At 40.8% G+C, this 13,030-nt stretch overlaps 1 protein-coding gene across 4 annotated transcripts in view; it reads left to right on the top strand.

The window, feature by feature from the left end:
• LOC149718024 (uncharacterized) overlaps window positions 1–13,030 on the top strand; it is a 34,293-nt gene that overhangs the window by 808 nt on the left and 20,455 nt on the right. The gene's annotated exons all lie outside the window — the stretch shown is intronic.

Genomic DNA, 13,030 nt, shown 5'->3' with positions numbered 1-13,030 from the left:
GTAAGCGGCTTTTGGTTGAAATCCTCTTCCGATTCTCCTTCCCTTTTCCTTGGCGACGGTTACTCTTTCAGGGGGGCACGCACCCCCTCCCTCCCTCACCCGCCGCCACTTTATTTTCCTCCCGGAGAGGCTTTCCTTAAATCCTCGCCCGGCCAAGCCTACAACCTTCTTCCGCTTTGACAATAATTCCGTGACGTCACTTCCTAAAGAAGAATTAAGGATGAATGTGTGCCGATAGTCTTAAAGGATATAAAGCTTTTGTTAATTCCATTAGACCCCGTTTAGACAACCCCTCCCCTATCCCTAGCTCCCATCCCCCTAACAGGGTCCCGTACTCTACCGTCTACCGCCTGTATCTTTTCGATAATGGCTCTTAGCGCCGTGCACCGTCCCAATCCCGAATAATCTTCCGTCTGGGATCCGTTAAAATCTGACCCAGAACTGTACATGGATTTCATTTGTTATCGTTTAGTCTTAGATTGTGAGAGTTTTTTCTAATCATTCACCACTTTCGGTTTTCCCTCATCCCATTTGGGAAGAAATCATTTCTTCGTGACTTGTCTAAGTAATAACTGATAAATTATTTGATATTTTGTACGGATTGGCCGGATTAGCTCGCTCGCTGGATCGTGGATACTTTTTAGAGCACGCGTGCTATAGATGAGATGTCTCGTTGCCTGTAATCGATTGATTTTAGGGGTGGGAGATTTTTATCGAGATAAACCCGAGTGAGGAATTAATTGGGGACAACAGTTACAGGGATTCCTTCAATTGTCCGAGGAATCGACTCAATAAGCCTGCATGCACGATTTGCATTTTTTACCTTCTACTTAAGGCCTATTCGCGGTCCCATTTTTAGCATCTTTAAAAGAAGCAGTTTCAAAGCTGTCTTAAGACAATGCATGGGTTCAGGGAGGGAGACTAAAGGGCGCACTGTGGTTCCGGTTTTTGCGTAAGCGGTAAAATTGATGATTTGTTTCGCGTAGCCAGAAGTCAGTGAACGATATGGACAGGTGCTCCTCTTCTATATCCATTTTAAAACGGCGAGCGTATATATATCATGTATATACGTTATGATGTCGCGTTCCTGCAGTGATTTATGGCCTTAACTGTTTTCAAATATGGGGAAATATTCAACCACCGCGTTCGGGTTATCGAGGTTGAAGGTTATTCCCTTCGAGGTCAAAGAAATGTATCGTACGCCCATGATTTTGAAATACAGAAGCCGAGCGTCTTATCGAAATGAAATTCATCATCCTTTAAAAATTTCAAACATAATTTATGTCATCAAAAGAATTGCTGTCGAGGGGATATAACAAAAGCATGCGCAGTATTGTTTTGAAATAATAATAATAATAATAATAAAAAAATGGGGAAGCTCCGTTAAAGTAACAAATACACGTGTTTGCAATTAGCACTTTTAAAATAGAGTTTGGATGATGGGGAGCGATAATCGCTTTTCCGTTTAGAAACAACGGGCGCGTGCTTCCGCTTATCTGGAACGAATCCAAAGCGATCGACGGAAGTAGATCAACTCTTTAAGTTAGCGTGCTGCATAAAATATATGTATTGGCCCTTTGTCGTTGGTGCAGGGGATCGAGATGGAAGTGTTAATTTATTTTTGGCAACGGTGGAATGTAAAGAGCGCGTGTTTAACCACCGAAATAGCGTAATTGGAAACCGGGGCTCACTTGTTTCGTCGTTGAAGCTTGTCAAATGATTTGGGCCGCGTGGTTTTTGGGGAATGTCATTTCTTGGCATTCACTGCGCCTATATCGCTGCGGGTTAATAAACACGATGTGCTCTCTCGCAGCGGGAAGACAAACCCTGCATGCGCTAAGAGTCACGCAGGTTCGAAATCCTCCGTCTGCTGTTGAATCAGCATCCTTTGCTTACCCACCCATCGGCTATAAGCCTAGTTGCTAACGCGACATCTTTTTTTAAGGGATTGTGAAATCATTCGCTAGCTCTTAATTCTCTCGTTACCCTAGCAACGCTTTACAAAGTTCTTAATGTTTCAACGGGAAGTAAACGCTCTTTTGGGAAACATTTTACATTTTCTAAGATTAGGGCAACCTGCATGTTAATATCGTCCACCCGGGCGTACAAGGATGACATTTCTAATGTTTCGATATGATTTGATTTTGTCATCTCTTTAAAAGCGGATAGCGACTCGCCGTTTAAATCCCGCTATAGAATTGGTATCCGCGTTTTTCCAATCCAGCCCTAGTCCCTTGACAAGGCGCGTTATTTTGAGAAGTTGGTACGGTAAACCCCTGCCGCGAGCGTTTCCGGTCTTTCAGCTTCTAGCGATCCCGAACCCAACCAAAGCTTTTTCCTTGGTTCTCCGAGTGCATGCCGAAGTCCGTATTCCGACTCGTGGTGCGTGGTTAGGGCTTAAGGCGGCTCCCGAACGAATCTAGTCGAAATAACTTTGTTTTCATTGCGGGAGAATTTGCACGTCGCACCAGCACGCATACCCGTTTTTGACGTTGACTTTTGACTACTGTTTGTTTTAGCGAGTTTTAGACAGTAGTTTCTCGTATGTTTATCGTTTGATCTTTGCTGTTTTCTTCTAGCTCTCTCCCTCCACATGTTCCTTATAATTTGCTAAATGCTAAGAAATGTTGTTTTGTCTTTTTTAGCTCAGAGCTCATGCGGTCGGTATTAGCCAAACTTCATTTTGCAGCTTCTTTCCCAATACCCACTCGCTCCTCTATTTTTGTAAATAAACAAGAGTGACTTTAAATTAAAATCATTTGTTTTGAGCAGCTTGCGTAAAAGATTTTTGCGGCAGAAATTATATGTTGGAATGGAGATATGTTTTTCTCCTTTAACCATGCAAATCAAATCGACACAATTATATAGGTCGTGGATTGTTAACTCTCAAATTAAGGTGCGCAGCTAGAATCGCTTTGTCTTTTTTAACTTTCGCGAGCTGCTAAATGACCAATCAGGAAAATCAATTTGTTCTAACATCACCCCTATCAGAACACTTATCAGCGCGCATCAATCGTCTGAAACCAAACATTTTCTACTTCCATTGTCCTTTCTCTACACGATGCGACGAAGCGGACAATGAATTGGTGTTAAAATATGACGCGGTCACTTTTTGGTGCCTAATTGCAATGGCTCCTATTGTGTGTGAGTGTGCATTTTTTTGGGTGGGAGTTAGGCTTGGTTTGACGCTGCACGGAGAACGGAAAGGGGAGGGAAGGGGGGGTGCGTGGGCGAATAAATTAAGGGTTGCATATGGGGCTTAAACAAACTTTGGAGCTATCGTTACACGAAAATTCTCTTTGGCTGCCTTTATTGTTCAATAGCGCCTCATTATCCTAAGTGGATCATCCTCTCCTCTTCCTTCCATATCGTGAAGCGACAAAAACAAACTATATGGCGCGATGGCAATGTTTTATCTATAGGCCTAGGGTGTCATACTTTCGCAAGCTGCAATGTGGATCTTAGTCAGTCCAGAGTTTCGTTCGCATATACCCATCCATCTTTAATAATACTTGAGAATTGAAGAATTTTGAACAATAATCACCGTCTAAAAAAATAATTCTGAACCGCGTCATCATGACAGACGTAACTTAATGCTGATTTACTGATTTCGCTCTTGTTCTTGGGGGTTTTTAGCGCGAACAGGGTCAAAAGCGATTTGAAATTCCTCCTGTAAAGCGGCCGGGCCCTTGCTTGGTTCGAGACAGTCAGGGGTTTACTTAGGACATTGTAATACTCGCGGCGGCGGGCTCCGAGATTTGAGTTTATATATTCCTCGACGTATGATGTCTGGAGGGGAATAGATAGCGTGGCGTACGATCCGTGTAGGACAAGGCAAGGCCATTTGCTCTAATGAAAAGCAAGCGGTTCCTTGGCAGCCAAAATAAACAGAATGTCATCTTTCCCCTCGACGCCCTGTCCTCTCCTCTCCAATACTCCCTCCAATTTTCGCTATGGTTGCAAACTCTTGTCTGACTACTTTACGAGGTACACTTTCTCCCGCGTGACAACCTTTGTGTTCCATCGTCATTTTTCCTATAGGTTCTGTTGTGTTTGTGGGCGTTGAGAGATTGGAACTTATTCGTGTAGTTCATTAAAATTGATAAGTTTATTTACAGTCTAAAATTAGTAAGTGTTAGGAACGCGTGTCGGACTGATTGCGGAGATATGGAGTAATCGCCTTTCATCATCTTTTTGTTAATGACACACGGTGATAGGTTTTTATGGCGTAAAGTAGGCTGCGTAATGTCTCTGTACAACCGGTTCATTTCTTACTTAATTGTGACGAAACACCAATTACTTTTTAATGGAGCTGTTATTTTTTCATTCAATGAACTTCGAAATAGGCTAATAATGTTTGTAGGATTTTGTCCCTGAAATTTGTTTATATTTGTTTTATTGAAAGCCTAATATGCGAAGTAACCCAAACAAGCGTAAATAATTATTCGAAATTTAAAGGGGGAAGAATGTTTTTAATTAATTTAAAATGAATTTTAACGAGGTACGTTTTAACTTTTCTCCCGGGCCTTATATTTAACATTATATAATACTGGCGCGTAAGATGACTTTCCAATCCAATCTCTTTCGGTTCGCGCCGAGACTAAAGCTAAAAGCGAAAAGCCCCTTTAGCCAAAAGGGGGAGCCCTGAGAGGGGGGAGGTAAAGTAGAGCCTAAAATATTGAAGCGGTTAAGAGAGGGAGGGCGAGGGAACATTGCTGGGAAGAACAGATAACAGGGGGAAGAGTTCGTATACTCTGCCCAACGAAAAGTTCATAAATTGAAAATGGCTCTCAGTGTAGGGGATTAACACCGCGTCCGAGAGAGAAGCGAATATAATGGGCCCGAGGACAGACCTACGAAAATATCGTTTGCTCTATTGATACAGCAAGAAATCCATCATTTGAAGTAGCTATCGTAACATTTCTGCACTGTTGAAATAGTAAAACCAAGAGCGTATCTATTCGTACTTGTACCGCGGGTTTTGTACTTCTGATATCGCTTTTAATATGTAAGCGACGTTGGATCTTTCGGCCCCTGCATCGCCATATAACGCTTTTTTTATCGAAGAACTGATGGCGCCTGGGAAATCGTGATTTTGATTCGTAGCAATTTTTTGCTAGCCTCCCTGTTTAAGTAAACATTGAATTTGTCTTTTGACTTTGGCGCATCATTTTCCCCACTTTTTTTGCGCTCGCGCGAATGCGTAATACGCCTTTTATGATTGCTTTGCTTTCCCTACAAGCACTCTTCGATCCATTCCATCCATAAGGATGGTTTTCATACCAGGTTTTTACTCGCTCTATAGTGTTTTACTAGGCCTAAGCTACACGGGGTGATTCTGGTTTTTTTTTCTTTTTCATGGTATATGCGTACGTGAAGCTGTAGATGAGTTGGGAAAGTTTAATTTGAACTAGTGTAAATATTCCATTTCTCATATGAAACGGTTTAAAAGTGCGTGGGATGGGTTATTGCAAAAGCCTTTGGTTTTCAATTGCGCTCTGGATCACGCATGCATTTTGGTCCGCTCAAATTCTATGAAACGGATCGAGCCAAATGGTTTTAATCGTATTAAAGGAGAGTCCGACTAGGTCTAGGTGTGGCTCGATAGCTAGCTAGGGGTCTTCGAATAGATATTTAACTCTTCCATCGGTGAAATACGTTTATTTCATTAGTGGGAGACGCGTCTAAATTTGTTTAATTGAGTATAAGCCGTTGATCGGCTTAAATACCAAGCCGCTTTAATTCCACTATACGATCGAGCCGCTTGCTCATTTTGGCCTTGCCAGACCACTAAGCTGGCTATACGTACACGGGCGCGGTGATACTTCAAGAGTTCCACCCGCGGGTCTTAAACCGCTCGCGCGATATCCAATAATCGCGTCTTAAAAGGCGATAATAATCCCAAAACATTCCGCTCTTCCTATTTAGTTAAGTTTTAATTAATTCGTTCTTTGGATCTCTCGGCGACGATCTATAACAGAGCGAGATGGAGAGAGAGAATGGCCCTTCGTTCGTTCGTTCGTTGCTTGTATTAAGAGTCTCTTCCATTATGCAAATCGAGTGAGTGTCTCATTCCTCTGGCACCACGGAATATTCCGTAGCTAGGCAAGGACATCGCCTTTAATCCTTTTTGTTATCTCGGATGTTATTGCGCGTATTTTGGACCCAAAATCCGTAATCGGATTATCCCGAGGCCATGCAGCTCGTCCCTTTTAAACCCACCCGCGTCTTACCTTCTGTTGTTCGGGCGAGAAACGCAAACGCCCATGCATGGTGTGACACCTTCAACTCCGCGACCATCCCCATATATTCTTTTCATCTCGCCCAATATTTCAAGTGTCACTGCAGAATCCGAAGTTATATACGAAATGCATTGCAACTCGTCTCACTCTCATATATATATAACTTCTGGTTAATTCTCTAAAATTATTTTCCAACCGTGCATGCACTGCATTTTTTTTCTTAAACTCTTATAGGATTCGATCTCTACTTTTTCTTGATTTTGATTTTGATTTTGACTTTCCTTTGACTTTTGAATGTTAAAAATGATACTCGGGTTGTATCTGACGTGCCTTGAGATCGTAGATTTCCAATTCCGAGACGTTCTTTTTTTTTTCTTGGCTATTTATAAAATGGAATAAAAAATGTTCTCGATATAAAGAAGAAGAAAAAAAACCGTCCAGAGATGTCACATTCTCCGCTCTTCAATTCATGGACGAATATATACCGGACCGGTTTATTCCTTGGCCTAGGGCAATTGACTTCCTATATAGTCGTCGTGTCTTCGCTCTGCAGCGTGCATGCCCTTCCATATATTCCCCTGTATCACTTTTATCCTCGCTTTTCAAAAGGGCTAACTTATTTCATTGCCTTACACCGCGTGATGTAACCCCAAAAAAATTAAGTTTTATCGCCAGTGATGGAATCGTTGTTGAAACCTAAGTTTCTCACGCATTTGACCATGAATCAAACCTAACCTAACCTAACGTAACAGGCAAGCGGAGGCTCTATTGTTTCTTTAGCTCCAACGATACGGAAAAGGTTTCAATGTCTTGTTGAAAACTAATGATTCCGGATACGGCCAATCTGTTAAAGCTCTTTTCTTCGACGCTCCAAGAACTGTATGATGGAGGACAACTGTTCAAAAGTCGCCGCGCGGCTCGCGCCTTGAACGTATCTCGCGAATGGATAAATTTATTTAAAATAACAGGATATGTCTAGATAAAAAATGCGTTTCAAATAATTCAAATTCGATTTTTCGTCCACTTAAATTTGCATTTTAAAACCCTTTTTTTTGTTTGAAAACAATGATATATTTTTTTTCCTTTTCAAAAGAGCCGACAACGATGATGCTTTGCCCGTTTGTTTTCTTTAAGGAACGGGTTTGGCAATATCATTTTACTCCGTGTATACCAAATGTTTGTCGTGGGTTTTAAAATCCGCGACTCCGCAGCACGCGGCTCTTTCTTTCTTTTATTAGCTCTTGATTTCGATACGGACAAGTAGCTTATAACTCCGCGCTTAATCTCTAAATATACAAGTTCTTTAGCGCCTAGATTATGGAATTAAGAACTCGAAAGCCGGGGCCCGGGGAGACTCGAAAATTTGAAGCTATAGAAATACGCCAGCAGCGACTAATACGTTTTAAATCCTTTGGCTGAATAACTAATCTATACTTTAGAATTTGTTAATAACCACACGGAGTGTTAGATTAACCAGGGATAAAAATAATTCTCTCTAATCCTCTCACTTTACTTCAATTAATTAGTCGAGTAATTAAATTTATGGGCAACCCTTTGCTATATATATCGTATTTATTATTAACAAATATTTTAATGTTTATTTAGAGGATTCCTTTAAAAGTAAATTTCCTGGATAATAAATAATGTTAAAAATGAGATTCGGATCTAAGAGTTAAGAGAGAAAAACAAGTTGGGAAAACCAAAATATTACCTCTCCGTGTCGAGAAGATTATATAAACTTAAGTATCCAATGAAAACGTCGACCTTTTTGCCCTCATCCTTTCCCGCGCTTTGCGCTTCCTCATTTCATCCTTACTCTCAACATTATCTTCCTCCATTTTACATACAAAAATCAAATACTCACAAAAAGAAGCGGCAAAAACCTGCTGGCCCTATACAACCACTAAATTTGACTTAATGTCCAATTTCCAACAACAATAATATACCGGTAGTTTAATTGACAACCTACTAGCATCGAAATTCTCATTAAGAATGGCTCCCGCGGATAAAAAAGGGCAATTTTCAACTAGGTGGGTGTTATCTCATTAGATTTGAAAAATATCATTTGTCTTTTTTACCAATGCCTAACCGTTTGGATTTTTTAAAGCAATCTTAGCACCAAAAAATATTTTTTGATACAAAATAAATGTTTTATATTCTTATTAAGAATAAAACAAGAGGATAAAAAGGTCTGTCCTCTCGTAATTTTTTAAGCTTTTATCATGATTACTTTATACAACAGTAACAAGGAGTATAAACCCATTAGTGGAAGCAGTATTTTTTTTCCGAAACAATATCGCTTATGTTTATCCTCTCTAGACTTCGCTAAAAACGTATTACTCCTACGTAAAATATTAATAGACAGGCAAGGATTCATACCATTAAAGAAGGAGCGCAATATTATCCATATTTTCATTTCATATACAGAGAAAAGAAATTATTATGTTTCTGAGAGGAGCTTCCCATTTTTGTTGTTGTTTTGAAAAATATATCGCAATGCACGGGCCTTGATAGATATAGGAGGCAATGAATGAAATATATCACAATGCACGCGCCTTGATAGATATAGGAGGCAATGAATGAAATATATCACAATGCACGGGCCTTCATAGATATAGGAGGCAATGAAGGAAATATATCGCATGCACGGGCCTTGGTAGATATAGGAGGCAATGATAATCTCTCTCTTTGCACGAGAGGTTTATCTTTAATATTTAAATAAATATAATTATTTTTAATTATTTTAATCTTCAATAATTAACATTAATAATAGTTAAATCGTTTAAAATAAAGTTATACCTATTATCATCTCAAACTTTGCTAATATTGACGTTTAAAGTGAAGGGTACCCCTCTTGCCCGCTTTATTCAAATTTTGGGGTATATATACGATTCGTTTCCATTATAATAGTAAGGAAAAAGCGCAATTGCGAAAACCTTTGGTGGCGATCCCACCTTAGGGAGGCTAGACGTTTCTCGTAACCCTAGCTGATCGCCGCGTATATCCTAAAACCAAACGATGATAATGGAGTAGAAGCCAATGATACAGATTGGTGTCAATGTGGAATAGACGGAAGACCAGTGGATGGTGGTGTTAGAAGCCAGTGTAAGTGCAGACTGGTGTCAATGTGGGATTGACAAAGAACAGAAGATGGTGGTGATTGGAAGCCAGTATGTACAGACTGCTGTCCAAGTCGAATGGACGAAGACCAGAAGATGGTGGTGATTAGAAGCCAGTATGTACAGACTGGTGTCCGTGTGGGATGGACATAGACCAGAAGATGGTGGTGATTAGAAGCCAGTATGTACAGACTGGTGGCCGTGTGGGATGGACAAAGACCAGAAGATGGTGGTGTGAGAACTCAAGTAGAGGAGCCATTTCCGTGACTGTGAAAGCAGTTCGGAAATGGCGAACACGTTTGCTCCGATACGCAAACTGCGAACGCGGTCACGTGGGTGTAACAACGGACAGACAGACAGACAGACACACAGACAGACAGACAGACACACAGACACGGCCGTTACAGAACCTCTCCTGGACTACGTCACACGGAGAGGTAAAAAGAAAGTTCTAAAAATGATATTCCCGCGTTTAAAAGATCCTAAAAAATAAAAGGTATACGTGAACGAGCTTATAGTTGACCGGGTTCTTGACCCGGCGAGCACGATTTTCGTCTGAAAACTCGTCAGAGAATTTATATGTCTCTTCCTTTTTTCTTCTTTCTTTCTTTTTGGCAACATCCCTCTTCTCTAGCTCTCTCTCTCTCTCTCTCTCTCTCTCTCTCTCTCTCTCTCTCTCTCTCTCTCTCTGCTCGAGTCTTATCTGCCTTGAAAGTTGAAACGCCATTTTCGGGGCTATATTCGAACTCGGTTTTGATGACAACACAATAGAAACTATTTAGGCGCGTGACTAGAATACTCGATACCATTTTCTTTCTCGGAAAAACGAACTAAATTCTTACGTAACCCATCGTAAATTTGAAAGAAACCAAATCGTATTTGATATCGTATAGCACGGTGGAGTAGCTAGGTTCCCAAGCTGTGTCCCGCGTGTAGGACAAAGTCAGACGTTGCCAGTTTGCATCAGATTAATTGAGAAACATTTTGGGACAACGTCGAATTGTTTACGTAAATAATTCGTCGGTCTTTCAAAACCACAGAGGAACGCCAAAAATCCTAGATTTAGGCCTAAAGATCTTACCTTGGGAGTATAAAATTAAAATGTTGCATGGTTTTAGCGTTCAATCTAAAAGCCCCCCCTCATTCCGAATAAAAAAAATATTCATTTTCGATGGAAGAACGTCACGAAGTCTATGAAATATTGCTCGTAGATGACATCTGATTAGGAAAATAAAGCGACATCCCTGGAATAAAGGCAATCTCTCGCGTCAAATCTTCAACCGAGAAGAAAGAATCAAAAATTCCTTCGAACAATATTCTTATCTCACTACAGCTAGGCTCGCCGCTAAAGAATTTAGTTACTGTTTCTCATATTTGTTATTGCTATTTTCTATAAGCCCCGTAAGACTTACGTCAAAGCTGTGACGCGGATTTAGAAATCTCTCCATGAATACTGAATTCGTGCCGTTCTTGAACTAAATCGGGTTTGACTTTGAATCGTCTTGGCATGCACCTCGACCTATTTCTCGGGCCTTACTTGTAGGTCAATATTCGCGCGAGAGATAAGGTCAATTCATGGTCAAAGCGGGCTCGTATCACCCGATTGTTCACGGGAAAAGAGCAGCCGCTACACGCTGTACCGGGGAATGATCTTGATAAGGTACGCGAAAACATTCGTGTCGACAGTGTCTTCACCGACCAAAAAAAAAAGTCTGACATATTTCCCCCGTTGGTCCTCCCCCAACCATCAGGTTTCCCATGGACGGCTCCTGAATACATAATGTATATCTAGATGGAGGCTGAAAAAAAGGGCCAAATTTTTAAGTCTTATCGTTCGCATTCATCTACCGGTTGACTGAAACGCGGCGGGTCAAATCATGAATACAATAATTCCATGAAGGTAAATCGGAAGTAGATATTTACCACGTGACTCTAAGTAACCTTCTACTTTGCACGCTCGACGTGCAGGCGTCACGGAAATTAGTTACCTAGTAAATAGCTTGTTTACCCGCGCGGTGCTGGGGACCAATTTGACGTTGCTGAGAATTGCCTGAACTTCGTAATTAGGCCATAAGTATAAAGTTTCTCAATGATTTGATGACGGATAAGGTATACTAATATTTATTTTGGAAACGTTGTTACGACCAAGATGGAATTCAGAGCCAAGTCTTGGGTTTTGGGTCGCGCTATGATGCCAGATGCGCTTGCACGGGACACTTGTTCGATACAGAAACATCGGGGTACTCGTATCCACCATTTAGGGTTTTAGGGTGGGCGGTGAAGGAGCTGGGGTCGCGGCGATATTAGAAGTCATATAGCGTCCAGGAATAAAGGATTTTTCGAGTTGATAACTTGGACCCTCAATATCAGGCTGAGTACCCTGCATGAAGCACGGGCTGCCCTGGTTCTCTGTAGCTAGAATCTCTCTTTTTAGTGCTGCCAAGCTCTGCGGCTATTGAAAATCGGTGGCGGAATGGCCACTTTAGAAAACCTCTCTTAACAATTTTTCTCCTTTTCTCTTCTCTGGCGAACACGCTCTCTTGGTACTCCCACACAATACCCCGAGCACCGTCTCTCCCCCCCCCGGGGGTTCCTTCCTTATTTGCTCTCTCGCGCCCATTTCGCTCGTCTTCTAGCTCCCTTCTATAACGCGCGTCGGATTTTTATCTTTTTCAATATTGACAGTCAGTTTTCCCAGTCCTCTCCGCTCTTTACTTACACTCGGCTCGTTCAACCCGAGTTTGCGTCAACTACTTTTATCCCCTATCAATTTTAGCCTTACTTATTAATCCGCCGAGGCTTTCCACTAATTTGCAAAGTTATCTTGTAAAGGCGATATCTCTATAATGGTTACATATTTCTTTGTTCTTTCCTCTCTCCAACTTCCATCAAGGGACCTCTTGTATCCATCTCTTCTCCCCTAAAAATGAATTCGATGGATGGATACTGGATAGAACTTTTTCGCTTTCAAATAGAATTATATTTAAAATTAACGTCAGATTTCAAATCTGCGTTGTCCAAATCAGAGTCACTTATACGATTTTACCCCTTTGAGGTAGACTATCAAGGGGAAAGTTTAGGCGGAACTTTTCAATAAATCAGTTTCGATCCCTGCTGGGATATTTCGACCTAAATTCGTTTAAAATATATTATCTATGGAGATCCGCGCGCTAATTTCCTTATTAAATACCGGACGAGAATGTCTTTAGATTTCCTTGTCAAGTTAGATTTTGTGACAAAGGCCGAATCGGATACTCCCGGTTACGAACTAAGTATTAATTATAAACTATACTGCTCTTTACTAATTCCCAAAATCTCCTGGCAGACTAAATTAACCGGCAAAATTCCGCCTTATTATTATAATTCCTCGCTATCGAAACAGAAGTAAATTAAACTAAAATTTCGATATTGATTTTTCTTCTTTAATTAAGAGCTCCGTTTAATTGTAAGACATCTCAGCGTACTGTTAATGTATAGAGTGGAATTTTAATAGCTTCTCGTTAATCTATTTCACCTAAAGTAATAATAAGGGTTGAGGAAAATATTTAAAATGCTCGGGATATGGAGGGCGGCGTATTTTAATAAGAGTATAACTAATTGTAACCGGTGCTCCAATATAGATAAGCTCCTTTTGAAACCATCATAACTCCGGTATCGGCGACTAATCGG

Source organism: Phalangium opilio, unplaced genomic scaffold (assembly GCF_054372755.1).
Source record: "Phalangium opilio isolate 3A_F unplaced genomic scaffold, DU_Popi_V2 ptg000003l_1, whole genome shotgun sequence".
NCBI lineage: Eukaryota > Metazoa > Arthropoda > Arachnida > Opiliones > Phalangiidae > Phalangium > Phalangium opilio.
The sequence above is the reverse complement of the archived record's forward strand: the minus strand, read 5'-3'. Positions and strand labels throughout refer to the sequence as shown.